The 8009-nt window shown below is 39.1% G+C and overlaps 1 long non-coding RNA gene across 1 annotated transcript; it reads left to right on the forward strand.

The window, feature by feature from the left end:
* The first annotated feature begins 5676 nt into the window (after positions 1-5676).
* On the forward strand, positions 5677-7078 carry LOC139715130 (uncharacterized). The gene is made up of 3 exons (XR_011709792.1): positions 5677-5722; positions 6082-6182; positions 6950-7078. It is a non-coding gene; the product is annotated as an uncharacterized lncRNA (long non-coding RNA).
* Positions 7079-8009: the final 931 nt, after the last annotated feature.

Below are 8009 nucleotides of genomic sequence, written 5' to 3' on the forward strand. Positions count from 1 at the left end.
GTACACACAACTCATTAATTTGCTTCACTTTAATGACGGCATGACTTTTTTCTTTACTTTGATGACCAATGATGGGATGAAAGCTTTGTTATTTAAGTGACATAAACACAAATCGTAATATCATTGATTAAGTTTTGTTCGTCACTGACACATCGACAAATCCGAAATGGTTACTGCATATGCTCCTTTCAATAGATGACATGGACAGAACTACAGTGTATACCCGTAAATGAACAGTGATCACTGAAAGAGACAATGTTGACATTAGAAGAAAACAGAGAGTATTTTTACAGAAACAGTGCGCAATCACTCTTGATGGTTAGCCTTTATACCAACATTGTCCTCTGACCCAGACTCAAATCTGTCAGTGCCAAAAGGGTGCAATTCGCAGAACTCGAGAATAGGAAGTTCTGTAGTACATGAACCGGGGAAAGAGGGTATACTGACAAAAGAAGTTGTGCATGAATGCTCAAATGAACCTATTTCATTATCTTCAGACGGCAAAAATAGATCCATGACGAAAGCGTCTGTCACTGCCATCGAGGTATGTCCAAGTGACATCATGAATTTTAAACCCGCTCTGTGTTTTGGTCTTCCTTCGCGGCTGCTTGCGAGCGGTGCGACAGATAGCATCTATAATAGCGATATATCGTGATTAAAGCAATGACTTTCGCGCTTTCTTTCTCCCCGCGATGTGCGAAATTGATAACGCGGCGATGAAAAAATGACAATAGCGAAAATGTATCTGGCGACATATAATATCGTACCTCCAATTCGCAAAAAAAAGAAAGAAAAAAGAAAGCCCAGGGGAGATCCAATAGTGATAAATTCGGTAGCCGTTAATGGAGCAAAGGGTCAGATATTTGGGTCGCCGCTAAATTTGCCAAAATTCGCAGACGGAGACAAACAAATGTCGGTATTTACGTAATCACGTGACTCAGTTGCTTTGAGGGGATAAAAGTTAAAATAAATTGATTCTGAGCGATTGTTTAAAAAAAAAAAAGCCTGGGAAAAGTTTTGGTTAAAATTAGGAACATTTCCAAGTAAAGTCAGTAGTGTCAAAACATTTTGGTCAAGGATGAACAGGAAAACAAACAGTCCCCTGGATCGCGCGAACGTAGACAAAAAAAAAAAGGTGAAAAGTTTAGATTCAGTAACGAAAAAACCACCAAGCAATATTCTTCAAGAAATAAACCATTGTAAGTAGGCCTACGCATCTGGGGTCACATTGACAGAAATAACGGGTCTTCTGGTGATTAAAGGACAAGTTCACCTTCATAAACATAAGGATTGAGAGAATGTAGCAATATTAGTAGAACACATCATTGAAAGTTTGAGGAAAATCAGACAATCCGTTCAAAAGTTATGATTTTTTGAAGTTTTTGTGCAGTACCCGCTGGATGAGAAGACTACTGCAGCGTATGAATAACTTAGATGTCACATGCGTACAACAATATAAGGAAAATATAAAGAGAATTTCACAAAATTCCATCTTTTGAAAAAAGTACACATTCCCCTGACTCGTTACCGATACATGTTATGGGTAATATTATTCCCCCTGCCCTTAGAAAGAGGCAAGTCAATTGCTCTTTTATTATGCGAAAAAATGAAAATATGTTGAATTTTCTTTTATATTTTCTTTATACTGTTGTACGCATATGACTCACAAGCTGTAGTAGTCTCCTCATCCAGCGGTTCCAACACAAAAATTTAAAAAATTCATAACTTTTGCATCGATTGTCCAATTTTCCTCAAACTTTCACTGATGTGTTCTACTAATATTGTTGCATTTTCTCAATCCTTATGTTTATGAAGGTGAACTTGTCCTTTAAGGATGACATGCTATGAAGACCTCATTTATAGAAGAAAACTTGGCTTGCCTATGATATCCCTCCCCCATTCAAATTTTAACGCGAGAGCCTTTTTGAGTGAGGGGGGGAACCTAATGTTTGAGAAACTTGTACCCAGTCGTAAATCAAAAGTTCAAAAAAAAAGATATTCATTTGATGACAATTTGTATAATATCATATTCGAAAAAAGTCAGCCGTTGATTCAGGTTAGGTGGTTGGAGGCAGCTACAATACAAAACGTATACCTGGTCTTGGCCAATGCCAAGGCTCTCGTGTGGATTGGTTTGGGGGGGGGGGGGGGGAGGAGGGGAGGATGCGGCATGCCACAAACACAGATGGGGAAATATGCTTCTAAAGGTCTTTTAGGTGTGCAGACAACGTAACTATGTAAAATGACAGTATCATAAATCTGAACGATTTGAATCTGTGGACAGTGCACTCCTCATTTTGACACCCCCCCAAAAAAAAAAAAAAAATCTGCTCGTCGGCAGACTTTCTATGTATTTTGCTAACTAAGGAGAGTTTACAATCGGTTATCCTGATAATATGTGTCTCTATTTTGAAGACAAAGGCAGGGAAATTGACATGAATAATACAAGCATCCAAGGGAAAGGGCCGAAGATATGCCGTGTATCAGGCATAAAAGCTCGTAGGGATTTCCGTCCAGATCATCACAAACTTGTCTGACTGCTTGTAAAAGAAAAAAAACAACAACAAACAAACAAACGTGAAACATACTGCATGATAGGATGATAATGGAATACGAGCTCTGAATTAATATTATTCCGGCACTCGCTGCATATATACGAGCATTCTGGTCGTATTGGCTGTACCTGTTCGTTATGAATAATTATTTTCAACGTGCTGCTGCGATTACAATCTACATACAATCCGCAGCGTGGATGTCGTGCTCGAAATCAAATCCGAAAAGTGCCGTCTAGAGCCCATAACGCGTGTGAGATCGCGTGCAATCAAGTATGTGCATGTAAGCCTATAGAATCAGTCTATGGACTGTTTTCTTGATTTTGTAGCCGAGGGGTTTCAAAGGTAAAGGTGACCCTGCACACCTTGTTAAAGACTGGTAGAATGAATTAACAGCAAACGGAGCGGTGACAGTTCCAAGCATGGACTTTTGAAGTTTTCCATGTTTCTACAAAACGATGATTCTGATTTGAGACCCAAATTTGAATATGCAAATTAGATTAAGATGACGAGGCCATCGGTTGTCAAGTCCGTGCTGTTATATTTGTATTTCATAGGTATCATTAATGTCAATACGCTCACTTCTCCTGGAGATGTGTGAAGCGCAGATATCATCGCTTCAATTTTGACCTGTACCTTCATACTGTTTGCTCCACTGCGCCTCGGTATCATCAAACTCAAGAGTGAATATGGAGCATATCAGTGTCCGTTTACATTCTAAATCTGTGCGCGCTTGAGTAAAGACTATACCCCTCAAGAACATTGGTAGGTAGGCGTATATTCACAACTGAATGACACGCGCCTTCAAAACAAAATTACAACAACAACATTGACACACACCGAGTACCTTTATATCATCATTGGATGTATTCACAGCATGTTGACGGCAGATACTCTCTACCTGAGCTATACATGACCACTGTATAGGCTTATTATGCAAATGACACGAAATGGGTCAGTCACGGGGTGGACAAAACAGGTCACAGCCTGGAAGCGAGGCCAGCAAAGCGCTATTAACAAGCACTGATCGCGAGGACACTGCACCTCCGACATGCTGAAGTATCTAGGCAACCAACTAGTCAAGTGAGTGCCCGAGACGACCAAGAAAACAGGAAAACAGACAAAAAATACCGAGAAGAAAATCTCATCAAAATACAATAAATACCGGAAACTCGTGAATCTCATGACATAAATAATAAAAAACAAAAACAAAACAAAAACAAAAAACACGGTAATACATTCGCGCACCGCAATACCATTACCATAACTTCACTTGTGCTTGTGATAGGAGACTGATAAAAAAATATATATGCAGTAGCAGACACGAGAGATAACACTTGTATATTCTTGATGTTTAGCGCTCGCGAGGAGCCTTGAGTTAGAAGATCCGCTGCGATTACTCATTATCTATATGGCGGCGATTGCAAAGTGCGTATAATGCACGTTTGCTCGTTATAAATGCAGTCGAGCTCCCCTTTCTAGCCTATGTTTGTTCAGACCCACTTCAACATCCAAAAGCATACTTGCTGGTTTACAATGCTTGTCAATGCCAAAGGACTCCCAGTATCTGTGGAGGACAAGTACTAAGAGCGATTAATTTCTCTTGCATCACAGATGATAAGACAGATAGATAGATGGATAGATAGATAGGTAGATAGATAGATAGATAGATAGATAGATGGATGATAGATAGATGGATGATAGATAGATGATTTTTTAAAGATCAAGGTTCATGTTCATTAGTCGGTGACATGCCATTGCGTCGCTGGGCCGACAAGACCTCATATCTTCAAAATGTCATATGTTCAGGAGAGCAAAAATATGTGGCTGCCAATGCACTAAATCAAACAGGATAGCCTTTCCTTTGATATGCCATGGTGGCTTCATTTTTGGGGTAAAATAGCTAGGATTTGGACAGGACATCACTTAACTGATCATTTTCAGCAAAATTTGAGATACAAGGCCTTGTTACCCCAGCGACAAAAGGCCTTTATATCTATTCTATGTCTAATTCTCATCTGCCGTGCATGCTCATTTATGTGTCTTGTCCTGGGCATGATATATTGCTGTAATAATATTGTTATCGCTATTGTGTTGTCACATCTTTCAATGTTTTCCTTTGCTGTTGTTTGATCAACTTCAATAAAGTGATAGTATATGCTAATTTGCTCTCTCAGCTGTACACCCTTGATGTGCTCAGGGCGGATGGCAAGCCACACAGTCTTAGCGATCTGTACGCCGGGCTCAAACACATTGTGGATGCCACACCTATTCCCGCCGTCCCTGTCGGTATCCTGACATCAGAACACCGAAACACGTGGGGCAAAATCTACAAGAAGATGAAGAAAGGTATGTGCCTTACAGTCACATTTGAAGCTTTTTCCTGTCTTTTTATTTCCTTGTAATTGTTCAACACACCCCTTGCATAGAGTCTAGCTACACTGTAGTCATAGAATTCATTTATCATGCAAATAAAGTACATGCTTTGACAATCATTCATATGAATTGATATTTGAATATTGTCAAAGTATTTATATGACATTATATTACTGTTTTTTTTTTTGATACTCAATGCTTATGGTTTCAAAACTTTGAATAGATGTTTTCATGTTTGTTTGTGAGTTTGTTTGTTTGTTTGTTTTTTTAATCCTGTACATTGATCATTGGAGGGTTTATGTCTGTTTATACTCTCATATAGTCAGCCAGACAACAGTGATACAATGTAGATGCTACAATGTTACACCCAAGACCTTTTGGGTGTAAGTTTTTCTTTTTTATTTCTTCATTTTATGCTAAACATTTTCTAGGAACCTGCAAAAACTTTGTGAAGAGTAGTGAGAAACCTTATGACTTGAGCTGTGGTTTATTAGTGTAAAATCTGGGAGGTATCCTAATTATGAACTGATATACCATGCATCTTCCAAATGAGCAGCTGTTGCTGAAAACAAAAAGAGCACATTCTGTTTATTTTTCTTTGTTATGCATGCTCAGATCGAATCAACAAGGCCAGCTTTGAGAAGATCAAGCGCGGCCTGTTCCTCGTGTCCCTCGACCAGGATGACAAGCCAGGTGTGGACGTCAATGCACTGGCCTTTAGAGGGCGCCAGTCATTGTATGGTGGTGGCAGCCACATCAGCAGTGGCAACCGATGGTTCGACAAAACGCTGCAGGTGAGGTCTTTACAGTTAACGCAACTAGTGTTTGGCTGTCTGTGATCCTTGTTGCATGGCAGTGGACCTCTGATGTTATTGATTTTAAACAATTATGATGTAAAGATTCCTTGCCCTCAAGATTCTTTGGGAAAGGGTCTCTGTGTTCAGATATTTGCTTCTTATTATATATTTGGGCAAGGTCTTCTGTTACTTAAGTGGCATCAAAGAACAAGTCAAGAGTAAGAACCTGGTAATATGACTATGAAACACAATTGTTTATTTCCTTGTCACATAAAAGTGTACTTATTCATCTATCTTTCAATCTCTATATCTCTCTGTCTGTCTCTGTATGTATTCATCTCGATCATATACCACAGTTCTGGGTGGGAAGGTCTGGCTACATGGGAATGACATATGAGCACTGTACAGCAGAGGGGCCACCAATAGTGGCTCTCGTTGATCACAGTCTGAAGTACATGTGAGTAGTCTCTTTCACCAGTCTTTTCTGCTCATTCATTTTTGATGTGTTAAATGCCTCTATTCATTCAATGGATGGTGTGATGTGGTTGACTTGCCGTAGAATTCCCCCCCCCCCAAAAAAAAAAAAAAAAAAAAGGTTTTGAAGGTTCGGACATCAATCATAATTCTGGATTGTTATTGGCCAATTTCTTTTAAAAATTCACCTGGTAATGACAAAAAGTTTATACAACATGTTCATGCGGTGATGTCAGTCTATATGATGTGTAGTTCACATTCAACCCTGACGTTTTGCTGACCTTTTCACAGCATTGCAATGAGAAGTTCCTCTAAAGTGGCAATAATTTACATGTTATAATACTGTACATGTGGAAGTTTTCATGGTATGCACATTTTGCTCAACATGAAACTAGCCCCCAAATAAAAACAGGCAAAAATTTTCAATTCTGATATGTAACGATATTTCATCTCTCTAATTCCATTTGATTAAGAACAGGTGAAAATTCATTTTACCCAGCTGTTGCCGAAAAATTATTTACACGAAAATTTCCACTTTTACAGTATGGTTTGGTATGAGTGGTTTGGTGTGCTTTCTGCAGTCAAATAGGGATGTAAAAAAGCTTTATCACAAGTAGTAAAAAATTAAAATGAAAAGACATCCAAATTATGAGGTAGCATTAGTGTGCACAAAGCTGTTATTTCACACATTCTAACAGGATCAATAATTTTTTCCTAATTTAAAAAAAAAATGTGTTAATCTCACAACAGGAACAATATTGTTGAAGAGATTGGTGAATCGACGCCGGGCGTGACAAGACCCGAGCGGCTAGAGTTCAACATCGACCCTGAGATCCTCGACACCATCGATGAGGCCAAGCAGAACATTGATATGTGAGCATCTCCATGTTTCTTGCCCAAATCGATGATCTCATGACAATGATTGAATGTCGGCAGATAATGGGATGGGGTCGGGTATGGGAGAAAACCAGTGCTCCACTTTGTGAGATAATCAAAGACCCGGTAACTTGGGGATACCATGAAGGCTGCCCTGGCTTGGATATATCATGGACCTAATATACAAGGACATTCATTGTATCGTTAATTAATTCATGCATCTATACATCTCAAAAGCGCCACAAAGACATTTTTAGCATGCTTCACTGCTTTGATCCCATCATCATTGCTGCTAGCAAGCCGGGAGAAGAACAAGACGGAGATTCGAGAAATCTAAAACTATATGCGCAGAAGAAAATAACTCACAAAAATCAAGTAAAGTGAATGTGCAGTTGTGGTGTATGTTAGGAAATCATGCCTCAAAACAATTTCGCGTGGGAGAAGCAGGCAGTTTTTAAAGAAAGCTAACAATTCGGCAGAATGATTGTCATTTGTGATCTCGATATTTCACTTTTCCGCAGCTTATTCCAGAGCAAGAAGGGACAGTAATGGTAGAGAACAGGTATATCTTTATCATTAGGCAAGGTCTTATGCATGTGCGAAAATGTGCAAATCAGCAAAGACCCATCTTTTGACACAAAATTTGTCATGTTCTCAGGTTTTGCTGCTCCTCATCATCTGTATTTAATCAAAGACATTTTCGTCTGAAAAAGGCACATCAGCCAAACAAGACAGAGATGAGGGAAACGATTCTTTTGTTAGTGACGATACATGATCACACAATCGTTATTGTCCAGACACCTAAATGTACTCATTAAGATGCACATAATCATGTGTCGGTGACGATGATTACATCAAAGAAAGACTGCTGTGAACAGTCCATGTATGTTAGGTCCATGGATATATACAAAAATCCCCATACCAAGTTGGGTAC

Source organism: Diadema antillarum, unplaced genomic scaffold, assembly GCF_040938485.1.
Source record: "Diadema antillarum isolate AM-2024a unplaced genomic scaffold, OU_Dant_1.0 seq00002877_RagTag, whole genome shotgun sequence".
Taxonomy (NCBI): domain Eukaryota; kingdom Metazoa; phylum Echinodermata; class Echinoidea; order Diadematoida; family Diadematidae; genus Diadema; species Diadema antillarum.